This window comes from Galeopterus variegatus, unplaced genomic scaffold, assembly GCF_000696425.1.
Source record: "Galeopterus variegatus unplaced genomic scaffold, G_variegatus-3.0.2 Scaffold116, whole genome shotgun sequence".
In the NCBI taxonomy this organism is placed as follows: domain Eukaryota; kingdom Metazoa; phylum Chordata; class Mammalia; order Dermoptera; family Cynocephalidae; genus Galeopterus; species Galeopterus variegatus.
The window spans coordinates 360,014-374,189 of NW_007726227.1; the positions used below are offsets into that span (position 1 = coordinate 360,014).

The 14,176-nt window shown below is 45.5% G+C and overlaps 1 protein-coding gene across 1 annotated transcript in view; it reads right to left on the reverse strand.

Annotated features, from left to right (window-relative positions):
• Positions 1 to 14,176, reverse strand: part of SLC24A3 (solute carrier family 24 (sodium/potassium/calcium exchanger), member 3) — a 406,199-nt gene that overhangs the window by 330,603 nt on the left and 61,420 nt on the right. The gene's annotated exons all lie outside the window — the stretch shown is intronic.

Below are 14,176 nucleotides of genomic sequence, written 5' to 3' on the forward strand. Positions count from 1 at the left end.
AGAAAACAAGGTCTAGAGACTTGGAGCGATTTTCAAAGTCATGCGGTGTGCTGGAGGTCAGATCATAACCACGAGTCCCTAGGAGGGCTTTTCTCACCGGCGCCTGTCCCCTGATGCTCTGAGAAGGGGGAGCCCTCTTTTTTTTTTTCCTTTTCTTTTGATACCATAAACCTCTATAGCACATTGTTCCTTCCAGACTACCAGTCCCTCATCCAACTTCCCAACCAGGTGAAAGAAGAGCTTGGCCCAGCTCGGGACCCTGCCTGTCAGAGGAGGTGACGGTGGAGCTAACGCTGGCCAGGACAAGGAGGGGCCTCCAGAGAGGTTTTGATTTCCCTTGGGGTTTGCCAGAGAGAAATTACGTTGTATAAGTCAGATCCTCTTTCAGGAGCTAAACACCAGCAACCAGAAAAAACCAGATCTGAAAGCATCTGCGTGAAAAGACAAAGCGGGACGACGGACGGAAGCTAACCTGCAGGCCCCACCAGCACGCAGGGCCAGGGTCTCCCTTTAACAGAAAGGGACCAGAAAATCACAAAGATAAAGGACTTTTCCTTTTTCTCTCTTTTTTTCTTTCTTTCTTTCTTTCTCTTTTTTTGTAACTAAGTCAGGCATGTGCCCTCTCTTTGTGCCCTCATCTCCCTCTGGTCCCATCCAACCCCAGAAAATGGTGGATCAGAAGAACTTTCCATAGACAGGTCCAAATATTTGCCTTCTATGCCACCTGATTAAACCTGTAATTCTGGCCACCACAGAGGAAGACGGAATCTGCTGATTGCTGCCTTGTCCCTTGTTTGCTGGTGCTGAGCACATGGAGGGCTCGCCCTGCCCCCGCTCATGGTTTCACTCTCTCCCTGGGGACCCTTCCTTCCTGCTTGAATTGCCACTCGGTAACTGAGGTCGCTGGGGGCTCAGACAAAGGATCCCAATGTTCTGGCTCTGTGAGGATTCAATTCCTAGTAAACTTCTCTCAGGTTTGGCTCTTCTGTTTGCTGATTTGTTTTGCTTTTTTTTTTTACCATTTTTGTAAGAAACAATTGAATCACACACTGACTCTGTTTCCAGATAGTGCTAATGAGGCCTTTATTCCCACATGAGCTAACTTTTTCTTGTTTTTCCATGTGTCTTGGTCTTCCAAGAACATCCCTCACCCTCGGAGGGCCCTGAATGAGAATGTTGGGGGCTGTGGAGGCTCCTGTCCTTCTCCTGCGTGTCACGGTGCCTCACTCGTCCAGTGACGCTTCCTTTACAGCCTCCTTATCTTCTCAAGCAGATGCAACCACAGCATGTGAGGAACTTGAGACACGGGGAGCCTAAGGACTGCTCAGCTTCACATGGCTGGGGGTTCAGATGTGGGGTTAGGACTGGGTCTGGGTCCCACCCCACAAAGGGGGCACATACATCACTAAAAAGCACAGGCGGCCAAGGGCTTCCACCCACAGGGAGGGTGTGGGGGGTGTTGCTGGGGTGCCTGCCCCACATTTAGAGTGGGGTGGGATGGGGTGGGTTTTATAACTATTGGTAGGCACCTGGGAGACCTAGGCCATTTTTTCAGAAACTAACTACAGAATAGTGTCCCTCTCCTGCCCTAATGCCCTTCTGAGCCTGCCCAGCCCCTGGTTCCCATGGCAGTGTGATCCTGTTCCAAGATGGGACTCAGAGTCTAGTCCACAATGCTCTCCACTCTCCATCTGTCCCACACAGCCTGGCATTTGAAAAGGAGTGGGACAGACACAGTTGGTGTGCTCCACATACCACCCTGGCCTTTACCCTTTCCATGCCTGCCAGCTCAACTGCCACCTACCAACACTGGCATCTCTTTGCCCAAATGTGTGATGCTCAGAAGTGCCAAATAGGAGCACCCTCCCCCACCGCCCAGCAGCCCTCAACCAACCCCTAATGAGAGCTGGCGGATCCAGACCCCTGCTCCCTCAGGCCCCGAGGGTGAAAAAACGCAGAAGTACAGGCTGTGCAAAGTTTTCCGGAATCCCCCAGCAGGACGAATCTCAGCACAGCTGCCCCCAGGGCTTCCTTCTCTTCCGTGTTCACCTCCCAGACAGATGACCTACACTCCAGCCCTTACTCAGGATCTGCTTCTGGGAAATCCCACACCCAGACAGACAAGAGCCCTGGAAAAGAGTGCAGAAAGCCCAGGTTCCAGTCAGTTGGTATCGCTGACCCTCCAGCCCACCGTCTGCAAATATGGGTCAAAACACTGCCTGTCTGACTCAAGGATGTTCTAAAGGACGGGAACCATCAGCAGGACCTAGCAGGCCACTGATGGCCCAAGGCTGGCTGTACCTGAGCGTCGTGAGAGTTGTGTTTCTTTTCTTGGGCACCCAGAGCCACCAAGCAGTGAGATGCTGCCACAGTGAAATCCTGACCCTGTTTCCTTAACCCCAACTCCAGTCCTCAGTTCAGAGACCTGACGACTTGTTCACACCTCCTATTCCTTCTGCTGCCTAGGATGGCAGGAACTTTGTGCTCCATCTGATTTGGAGGCGGAGGGTTTAGAGTTCCAAAGCTTCCTGGCACAGAGGAGCAATGAAAAAGGCAACAAATAAATCCTCCAACCTTGGTAAACAAGGCAGGGAGCTGGCTGGGATCCCTTAAAAGGAAATTCCAATAAACAAACTGTCAGCTGCACACTATGGAACCATGTAGCATGACACTCTTTGGATGGCCTGTTAGATAGCTGGAGCATTTCTTAGAGTGGAAAAATGTTTCCATTAGTGGTTGTCAGTGTCTGGAAAGTTCTGGCCTGGGATCACCTTTTGCTTCTCCCAAAACACAAATGTCTTTCCTATCTGTTAGGTCTCAAGTAACATGAAATGAATTATATAAAGTTAATGATATCAATCATCAATCAATTGACAGATACCTATTATGTTCCATATGATGCTAAATGCTATGAGGGAAATAATATATGACCAGAAAGTAATGAATTACCAAAAAAATATTGATGCACTCAGATCAGGAACTGCTCTGAAATTTCCAAGTAGCCACTGTGGACAGATTTATACCCACCTCAATGGCTTTACACACTAAACAACTTTGAAATTATCTTTTTTTTAAGTGTTTAATTTTTTCTGACAACTTTTCAAAGAGGCATAATTTACATATGGAAACGTGCATAGGTTTTCAGTGTACAGTTCAATGAGTTTTGACAAATGTGGATCCCTTGGTAACCCACAACCCCATTGAGATACAGAAATACTCTTTCCATCAATTCCATGCAGAAAGAAGCATTTGTGCCCCTTTCCAGTCAATCCTGTATACCTAAATATGTTAGCATATTTCCTAAGAACTAGGACATTTTCTTACACAAGTATCGCAAAATTGTCAAAAAATAGTAATTCACAAGGATGACATTACTGTTATCTACAGACCTTACCATTTTGCTCATTATCTCACTATCATCTTTTTCAGGAAAAGAAACAAATGTGGTCCAGGATTCAACCAAGGGTCACACATTACACCTGTCCTCTCTCCTGAGTCTCCCCCAATCTAGAACACTTCTTCAGTCTTGCTTTGTCTTTGGTGCCCTTGACATTTTGAAGAGGCAGGCCACTTATTTTGTAGAATGACCCTCAGTTTGGGCTTGCCTGATGATTTCTCATAATCATATTCAGGGTATGCATTTTTGACAGGACCACCCCAGAAGTGAGGCTGTGTCCATCGCAGCGCACAGTGCCAGCCCTGCCTGCATCAGGAGGCACCGGCCGATCTGAGCCTTCACTGAGCTGCTCACGGCACCACCTGGTTAGGGCATAGTGGGACAAGTTCCTCCCATGTAAAGTTACTATTTCTACTTTGTAATTAATACGTATCCTGTGGGGCTCTACTTTGAGACTGTGCAAATATCCTTCTTATTGAGCATTTACCCACCAGTTTCAGATTAGTTTATGGTTCTTTCTTGAAACAATTATGCTGCTGATGGTTGCCAAATGGTGATTTTTCTAATTCTATCATTTCTCCTACTTAAAAGAAGATATTTCCCCATCTCCCCTGCTCATTCATTCATCCATTCATTTCTTCAAATATGGACTTAGAGATTCTTATTTTACTCTGTGGATTATAACTGTCACTGTCATTATTTATTTGGATGTTTAAACTGTCCCAGATTTGGCCAATGAGGATTCCTTCAACTCTCTCCTCTGCCCTTTTGACATATCAAGATTGAAAAATTCTCCTGGATGCTGAGAGACCATAGGCCTCATTTTTGTTCCAGAATTGGTTTAACTTTTGTTAGATGTTTGGCTTTAAGTAAACCATCATTTGGCTATGCTGCTGGGTTCTAGGGCCAATGGTTGTCATGGCTGCTTGCCCCAGGAAGAGAGGGCAGGCAAAGGGCATAGGACTGCAGAGGGGTTGGGCAGAGCACCCAGGAAGGAGGCCAGTGCCTGGACCTCAGCTGAACGCAGGGGCCCCTGCTGGAGGTGCCAGCCAGCAGCGTAAATGAGGGCACACACCAGGCTCCGAAGCCAGAGCCAGGCCAGGGAGAGATGCCGGTGGAGACACCCGGCCAAAGGCGTATGCAAAGAAGGGTGTGATGGAGAGCCAGCATCACGGGGAGGAAGACGGAACTGACGGGGACAGGCATTTAGGGATGCCAGGTTCCCAGGGCACTCTTCAGACCCTGCTTTACTGCTTTCGACTCTGTCCGTCCCATTTTCTCTGTGGTTGGGCCTTGCTGGTCCTAAAGTGCCAGCACTTATCATCATCAATGACTGGACCGTCCTCAAGAGACACCAGCCATGGTGGTTCTCAGGTTAAAAGAAACCCAACACTCTTTTAACACGCTCTGCCCCACCGACTGCCACCCATGTGTTAGCTACGTGTGCACACACTCACACGCAGACACACACTCTCACATCCCTACTCTTCACTGACGGATTAACACTTCAGTAACCACCTCTACTGCCACTTATTCCAAGAGTGTATACTTTATCTTTCCAACTCTATGTCATGGTACTACACTCTGTGGTAATAAACGATCCTTCTTTGAATCTCATGGCATGAAACTGTTCTTCAGGAGACATCCCATGATGGCTGGTTGATCCTCACTAAGGGACATTTCAAAATAGAACTAGTCTTTTCAGATACACACAGCCAATGCCAAATGGTACTGGGCATTTGCCCTCCTGTGATCTGCCAGACTTGGCCTGAAACGTGTGACGAGCCTCCCCACCAGGCTCTCTCATGAACCTGACCAACAAAGGCTAAATCAACTGTTTCTCACTCCTGTCTTCTTCTTCTTTCCCAAATATGGTGTGGCTCGGCAGATGGTGAGACAGAAGACAGGGAGACACAGCTAGTCTGAGAACCTTGGCATCTAACAGGCCCGTTTTCTCCACCCTCTTCCTAGGCAAGGAAAGCTATTGGACACTCACATAGTTTCCTGCAATTGGTCCTTTGTGGATGGAGCAGGTATATATTTTTTTAGAAAAGCAGGGCTTTCTCTGTAGCCCTCTGCTTTCATCCCAAGCCTATTGTTAGTAATGAAGGCTCTGTTTCACTTCAGTGAAGATTTCAAGCCTCAATTATCTCCATTTCTTTGCAAAACAATTGTCTTTTCCTCTCTTAGCCTCCAGATTTAAAATGGGGAAGGAACTTCTCTATGGGATGCCAATCTGCTCCTTGTGACCACTGTCCAAAGCAATTATCTGGCACTGAGGAAGAGAGGACGTTGCTCAGGCAACCGCACTTCCCTGCCTCCAGCTCTGCACTGTCCACTCGGTAGCCACTAGCCACATGTGGCCATTACATTTAAGTGTGCATATAAAATTAAGTAAAATGCAAAATGTAGTTCTTCAGTCACACCAGCCACATGTCAACAGACATAGCAGCAAGTGGCTATCATACTAAACAGTGCAGAGAATATTTCCATCATCACAAGAATTTCTACTAAATAGCTAGGCTGGCCAATAGTGCATGTTTCAAAATACAGAGAATTTGGGGTTGAGCCACGCAAGGGCTTCTGAACTCTGTCTCCATTCATACCCATGGATGGTGGTGGGGTGCAGGGTGTGTGCATCTGAAGGTGGGGAGGTGGGATGGAAGACCACTACCCTTATCTTTCTTCTATTGACCTTTTACCTTCCAAATACTTTTCACTCTTCATTTCTCAGCAACTTGAAACATCCCCCTCAATATGGCACCCAATTGCCAGCTCCTATTTTTTCCTAACTTCTAATAAAGTAAATTTGATTTTTCCAGAGATCTCTTTGTGATCGAAGATTCTCACTCACTGTGATTATTCAGCATTTCATGCAGAGAGGAGCATGGTATGGGGAGGTCCCTTCCAGCGCTGGAGAGTTGGATTATGCAATGGCTTTGGGGGACAAGAAAAAGCTATAGGATAAGTAAGTTCTAGTCACTAGAGATAGATGGCAAGCAGTGGAAGGGAGATCAGAATCCACAGATGTGCTCAAAAACCCACTTAATGGAGGAACTACGAGAAAAGAACATTCTCCACAGGCTTCCTGTCAGTATGAAAGTAATTCACTTTGGAGATAATTATCAACTTACATATGCTATGGGCATGCTGTATTTAAAGATTGATCTTTAAAATATTCACAGTAACTCACTTCCAGAAGGCTGAGATAACTTTTAGGAACAATTAGATAAAGATGAACTTACTCAAGACATGAATATTCATGAGGTGCCGTGATGACTGTTTTGCCTCTAAGGAAGTTCATCTTTGCCACTGAAAATCAGGACCCTTGGCAATGGAAGGAGAAAACAGGACTACCTCCCCACCCACACCACCAAGAAATTTGACCTAGTCAAATTGTATCACAACAGCTTGACAAAGTAAGAAAAGATCACGGGGCAACTTAATCACGAGGGTTGGGCAGGTAGAAAAAGATGGATTTCCTGCTCCAAGGAAGCCCCTGCCAAATACAGAAGGGGTTAGTAAAGGGAGAGTTGTTTTTAAGACTTGCAAAGTTTGAATTGGCTTAAATATAGTCTTTGCTTGGAGGCAGGGAGAAAAACTAGATAATAAATAATACCTGGACTCACATGTCAGGAAAAAGGCAGAAAGCAAAAAAAAAAAGAAATAAAAGAAATAAAGGTCTTCATTTTCATAGGGCAGTGTCCTGAACTAGAGAATAGGTGACCTTTGCTATTGAATGTGTCAATGATGGTGCCCCAGAGAGGAGCTGGAGGAGGCGGGATTGGGGAGTTGGCTCTAGCATTACACTCCATAGACAACAGTCACTAACAGTGACCTTTGAAATGATCCATTGATGTTTTCTTACTTACATTGATGTTTTTTTAAGTGTGAATGAAAGCATCATTAGAAAAATCCTTACCATTTTTCTTAATCTATAACATATAATTGAAGTAATAACCGTGTGCTTTTCTGTACAGCAACTTCAAAAAAAAAAAAAAAGAATCCCCTAGTACCCCATTCCAGCAGATGACTGCCTCAAATATTCCTAAACACTCTCCCATATAGAAACCCCACTAAAACCAATAGATTGTAGAATGGGAGAGAGACTAAAGAATCGCCCCACCATGGAATTCCCACCCTCATCCATTTTCTGCAGGAGCAATCCTGGTTCCCCTACAGCTGTGGATCTGGAACTAGGAGTGCTAACCAGGCTCACTTGGAGAGCTTGTGCAAACTCAGATTCCTGGGCCCACCCCCAGAGTTCCTGGTTGGGGCGTCTGGGGTGAGGCCTGAGGATTTGCATCTCACAGGCTCCCAGGAAAAGCTGCTGCTGCTAGTCCTAGAACCGCTCCTTGAGAAACGCTGCTTTACTGATTCCTATCAGTCCCAGAAGTTGGCTTGAAGGAAAGTTAGGATGAAGGGCCCGTGGGGGAACATCCTTCTCCTTGTTTGTCATTGGTGCCACGTTCAAGGCCTCATGGGAGAGCATCTGACAGCACCCAGCACAGCCGTGTAGCTCCATGGAGCAGCCAGGTGGAAGATGACATTCTCAGTGGACAGTGTACAATGGGCCCTGGGAGCCCTCTCTATGGTCTGCAGGGTGGCTGCCTCATGCAGCCCTGTGTGAACTTGAAAGTGGGGATCTTCTTACTATTTCCTTCTTTTCATTTCCCCCACTGCCTATTCCCTTGTACTTGCTGACTTGGCAGGTTCACGGCCCTGCAGTCCACAGCACTGCCCAGAGAACACCTGGGGTCTGGGTGGGTTTCCCAACCCAGCCCTGGGGATGCTGAGGCGAGCTGTGGTTTAAAAGTTAACTGCTCTTGAGGAAGCCTAGAGCCATGTACAGACACCAGGCCGGCTGGGGAATGTCACAGCTCTGTTCCTCATCAGGTATTAGACATCAGCTGTTCTGGAGCTCATGTCCCTACTGGCCAGGAACAAGGTCAGTACTGCACCTGCATCTTCCACTGAAGACCTGGCTGGGCCCTCCCTAGAGACAGGAAAGCATTTGACGGCAAGCCCACCGGCCTGACCCGATCTGCCTCTCCCCCGGACACTCAGCCTCATTGCTCCGAAGAAAATGGCAACCTCGCAACAGGGCTCAACGGCCCCTCTCAAGTTGCAAACTGACCCTTGGGTTGTTTTCATTCTCCAAGAACTATTTTTCCTGGCACACATGTAACATACAAAGTAAAAATCCTTTGCTTTTTTTTAAAACATCCAATACAAAATAAGTGATTGTTAAGGCTCCAAACAGTCTGTTGTAATTCTCTAGCATGCTCTAAAAACAATAAGCCACATGAGGGTGTGTGTGCTTTGGCTGCAGCTTCTCTCTGGGGTTGGTTTGAGTGTGCTTTATCCCTTCCACGGTCTCCATGGTGCCCCAGAGCACCCCGAATGGGCATCCCCAGCCAGACACATGCTGGGCCCCAGGGCTCTCCCTTCCAGCACTCACACAGCTGACTTGATTCTCAAATGCACATTTCTTTTCTTCCTTTATGCTGCAAACAAGGCTGGAGGCCAGTTCTGATGACGAGGTAAAAAAGAGGAAGGGCAAACCTCTGAGACTTAGGTGTCTGTCACACAGCTGTCCAGTACGACCAGCTCTGAGGCACATCCGATGTCCCAGAGGAATGGACTGCGAGTAACACCACTCTTCAGTTGCAGTCTGTGGAAACTCCACAACTTTGGACAAAGAATGGGAAGAAAAGGGCCCCGTGTTTGAAAAGGACCCAGGGCCTTTGAAAGGCCACTGCTGCACTATTGACCTCCTCCTGTGTCGCAAGCCTCCTCGCCAGCGCTTGGTCCCAGGTGGGAAGTGAGGGGGGTGGGAGGACAGAGTGGAGACCAGCAGGATGTGCAAACACAGGAGCCCCCTAAAGCCTGGAGAGCTCGCGAGCTGGGAGAACATTGGTCGGTGCCTGTGGTGCAACTTCAGGTGGTTGGCGGATGCAGCCTGAGTCCAAGCTTCCCCAGTGACAGGTGTGAAGCCCAAACGTTTAACCATTTTTGAAAACGTCATGGCAAGTTCGCTGAGTAATTTCATCCTGCATTTGTACCGTTCCACTGTGCATGTTAATAATTTTCAGTGAAACTCTTTGCAACACTCAACGCTATGGGGCTACATTGTTTTTGTCCTGAGACCACAGGAGAGTCCAACTTAGCTCATCTTCACACCCTCCTTTGGCTTTCTTGACCGTCCCATCAGGCTCGGGACTAAGACTAGGTTGACGTGACGACAGTAGAGGACTCAGAGACGCGGGGTCTAGCCCTCCACCTACTTTGGGATAACCATTTGGCTGGGGATCTACAGGTAAAGGAAAGTCTCCAAACACTAGCCATATCCACTGGGAAATGATACGACGCTATTCATTCTCCTCCACAGAATTGTCACGGTGACCACATGGAAGACACTGAGGCTGAGAACACCGCCTGATTATGAGCCTACTGTGTGCCAGGCTCTTTGATGTGATTTTCCTGCATGATTTGATTTCTTTCTTATGAAAAGTCTATACTTTAGGAGTCATCATTTCCACTTGTCACATCAAAGCACCAAACTCAAACAAATCAAAAGTGTCTTCACATCACACACCCAGCAAGTGATCGAACTAGATCTGAAACTCACATGAGTCTAACTCAAAAGTTCTTTCTCTAAAAACCCTGAAATGATACACGTAAAATGTCCTGAAAATGCTGAAGCCAAGTTAAAAGTAAGGTGATGTGACCACCCACTGACTAGAAATGCTAATTAAAATGACATCTCCTGCATCTGCGTTGTCAGGGGATGTAAGATTTCACTTAAGTGGGATTTTCCAGGTTTCCAAATCTTATCTCTAATTAAGAATAAACTTTTTTAATGCAGACATTTTTAATGGAAAATTCCCAAAAGTAATTACACTCTTTTTTGCTGTCTTAAATATATGTGGACCAGAATTTAAGATTTCTATAAATAACCCCAGACATTAATGAGTATCAGGCATGAAAGTGACACTGTTGGGTGACGTTCACAGAGTCTGCGGTGTGGGCACAGCAGCCCCAAATGGCTGGACTTGTTCATTCTCCCAGCCTGCTTTTTTCTGGAATATTTTATTAAAATAATTTTCAAATATGCAGAAAAGTCGAGAATCTTGCCCACTACCTAAATTCTACTATAATGTAAAATGTTACTTTTTTTTTTTTTTATCACACATCTATCCTTCTGACCTTCCATCAATCTATCTTTTTAAAAATGCATGTGAAAGTCTATTGCAGACATCAGCACACCTTCCTGAGTACTTCAGCATGTACATCATATCAATATTTGTTGATGGCATTTTTTTCTGCTGAGATACAATTTTAAAACACACAATGAAATTCATCTGAAGTGAATATTCACTGAGTTTTGACAAATAAATACAGCTGTGTAACCCAAATCCCTATCAAGATGCAAACCATTACTTTGCCCTGGAAAGTTCCCTAGGCCTCTTCCTAGTCAATCCCACTCCCACTTCCTAGGGAGTCTACTTCCTACCAGTCTTACTTTGCCTCCCCCTGCACTCAACTGTCACTTTACAAGTGTCAGAGATTCTGTTTCTAATCTGGGACCTCATCTTATCTGCAATTATCTGGGTGAGATCATGAGAATAATTCCAAAGCCACTTTCAGGAAAGTGCATAGGCCTCAGGGTGGCCTTTCCTTCCCAACAAGGATTTGGGAGTATCAGGAGGAAGGCAGCAGCCTCATTTCCATATAAATGGAGTGCTAATGGATTGTTACAAAGCTTGAGCAGATATCACTCAGCATGTGAGATCCAGTGCAGATCTGCAGAAGTACAGAATTTCTTTAACAGTTAAAATTTCTGTGTGCTAGTATTATGATAGGATTCTAGGGAACTTGATTTGTAAGGAAGATAATGGCTCACATAGCTTTTTGGAGTTGGTCTTGCAGCATTCATATGCTGTGATGTCAAGACATTGCACGTTGAGATGTGGAGACATTTACAGGTTCAGATGTTAGAACATCCACATGTTAAGATACTGAGACATTTGCATATTGAGGTGTTATGATATCAGCAGGTTCAGATGTTGTGGCATTTGCATGTTGAAATGTTGAGGCATTCTCATGTTGAGATGTTGAGACATTTGCATGTTGAGATGTTGAGACATTCACAGGTTCAGATGTTGATGTTGTGACATCCACATGTCAAGATGTTGAGACATTGCATGTTGAAATAGTGTGACGTTTGCATGGTAAGATTTTTGAAGTATTCATAGGTCCAGACATTGAGACATTTGCAGATACATTTTGACATGTAGAAACATTGACAGGATCGGTTGAGACATTCACTGTTGAGATGTTAAGACCTTCTCATTCACGTGTTTGACTTCAGATATCAGATGATTTCAGCCATACCCAAGATATAGGTACTGACTCCTTCTCAGTAATCTCTCTCAAATTCTTCATCCACACCCCTTTCCCTGTGGCAAACAGTGTTGGAACAGGAAGCAGAATCAGGACATCTATCTCTGCTAACGGAAACACACTCCTCTTCTGCAACTGTTGGATTATCTGTTACACTTTGTAATTGGGGCTGAAGCACATGGGGCTGGGGACCTACCTGCTCTTCAAGGAGCAGGGGTCACTGGGATGACAGAAATCTATGGAGGTGTTTCATATTCTATTACCATCCTTCCTTGGGGATATGGTCACCTCCCTTGGCTTTGCCCACCTCCCATCACATGGGGATCTGGAAGTGCCACTTTGGACACCCTGCACCCAGGTGATCATGCGAATCGGTGGCAACAGGCATTAGCAGCTCTCTTCTGGGGGAGCTCCCAGGGTAGCTCCCTCAATGGGGAGAGAAAGTGGAGCACCATCAGGTAGTTCATAGCAATGTCTCCTATGCGGGCATAAATGAAGGATATTTAGAGACACAGAAGGAATCTTAGAACATGGGAAGTCTGAAACAACAGGAAACAATGCATCACGAAAAACAGAAATGGTGCAGCTGCTGTGGAAAACAGTTTGGAAGTTCCTCAATAAGTTAAACATAGAATTACTATCTCACTCCACAATCCCACTCCTGGGTATATGCCCAAAAGAATTATACTCAGTTGTTCAAACAAGAACATGTACACAAATGTTCATAGCAGCAGTATTTACAATAGGCATACGTGGAAACACTCAAATGTCCATCATCAAATGAATGGATAACAAAACATATATCTACACAAAGGAATATTATTCAGTCAAAAAAATGAATAAAGCATTGACACATGCTACAACATGGATGAATCTTGAAAACGTTATGCTAAGTGAAATAAGCCAGACGATAAAGGCCATATATTACGTGATTCATTTATATGAAATATCCAGAACAGGCAAATTCACAGAGACAGAACACAGACTGGCGTTTGCCAGGGGTTGGGGATAGGGGAGTGGGAAATGACTTCTAATAGGTTTGGGGTATTCTTTGGGGTAATGAAAATGTTCTGGAACTAGATAGAGGCGATAGTTGTACAACAACATGAATGTACTAAATACCACTAAATTGTACACGTTAAAATGGTAAATTTTGTTGCGTATATTTCACCATATTTTTTAAAAAGGAAGATACAAGTCTGTGAAACTGGACACGTCTGGATTTCTTAAGCGTCATTGGACACTTAGAAGCTGGAAGGGGCCTTCAAGATAAGCTACTCTGTCATCCCATTTGAAAGTTCAAAAAAGACACAGAGTGGTTAATGGCTGAGTCAGGGTTGCAAAGAAAATCAGGAGTCATCATTTCATTTGCTAGAGGCTCTAGGTCTCCTTTTTCCCAAAATAATTCCAAAAGTTACATGGTGGCAATCTTTGACAGGCCATCAAGCCGAGAGCCCAGGGTGTGCACAGCCAGTCCTGGATTTTGGGCAGACCTGCCCCTATGCAGCACCCATGCCCTCCGGGTCACACACCCACCTCCTTCCTCTTATGTCACCCACCTCACCCTGAAGGCACTTAGGGTCAAGGCCCCCGGTCTGGATTGAGAGGAAAATACTAAGTAAAACTGTCACAACTGGAATTTTAGGCACTGCATATAACAAACTATAAGAAAATGCTGACATAGTTGGAGCAGGGGGGAGAAGAGCCCCGTAATTCACAGCTTAGCTAGAGGGCAGATTTGAGCTACAGCGGGACCTACAAAGAGGAAAACTGAACTGAGAAGCGGTAAATGAAAGGTGATGGTTAGAGAGTATGGGAGTCGATGCCTAAAATAACTCATCAGCAAAGTAATTAGCATGGCCACTGGCAAAACCAAGGTTTGGAAAGGCTAGCCAACACCAGCTCCCAGCCAGCGCTCTCCAGCAAGCTTGCTGGATGTCTGTGTGGCTTTGCCTGCTATCTGAAGTGTGAAGTAGCCCTGCCCAGCTGGGGTCTCTCACCCAAAAGGCAGGGGGTGGCCATGCTCATAGAGAACAGGAGATAGTTAGAAGACCGTAGTAGGACATGTGTGTATCTCCAACCTCAGCGTAGTAATGGAGTTTTCGAACAAGACACAGCACAAACCATAAAGGATAAGAAATGGCAAATGTGACTACCGTACCTTAAAATTTAAAACTTCTGTGTTATTAGAAAACACCATTGAAAAGAGAAAAGACAAGCCATGGACAAAAGGAAACACCAACAAAGAATTAATAACCAGAGTATGAAAAGTTCTTTTACAGTTAATGAGAAAAACACAAGCAAAGTTTATGAATAAGCAATCTGCATGAGACAATCCCAAATGCCCAAATAATCTTGTAAACAGAAGCTGAA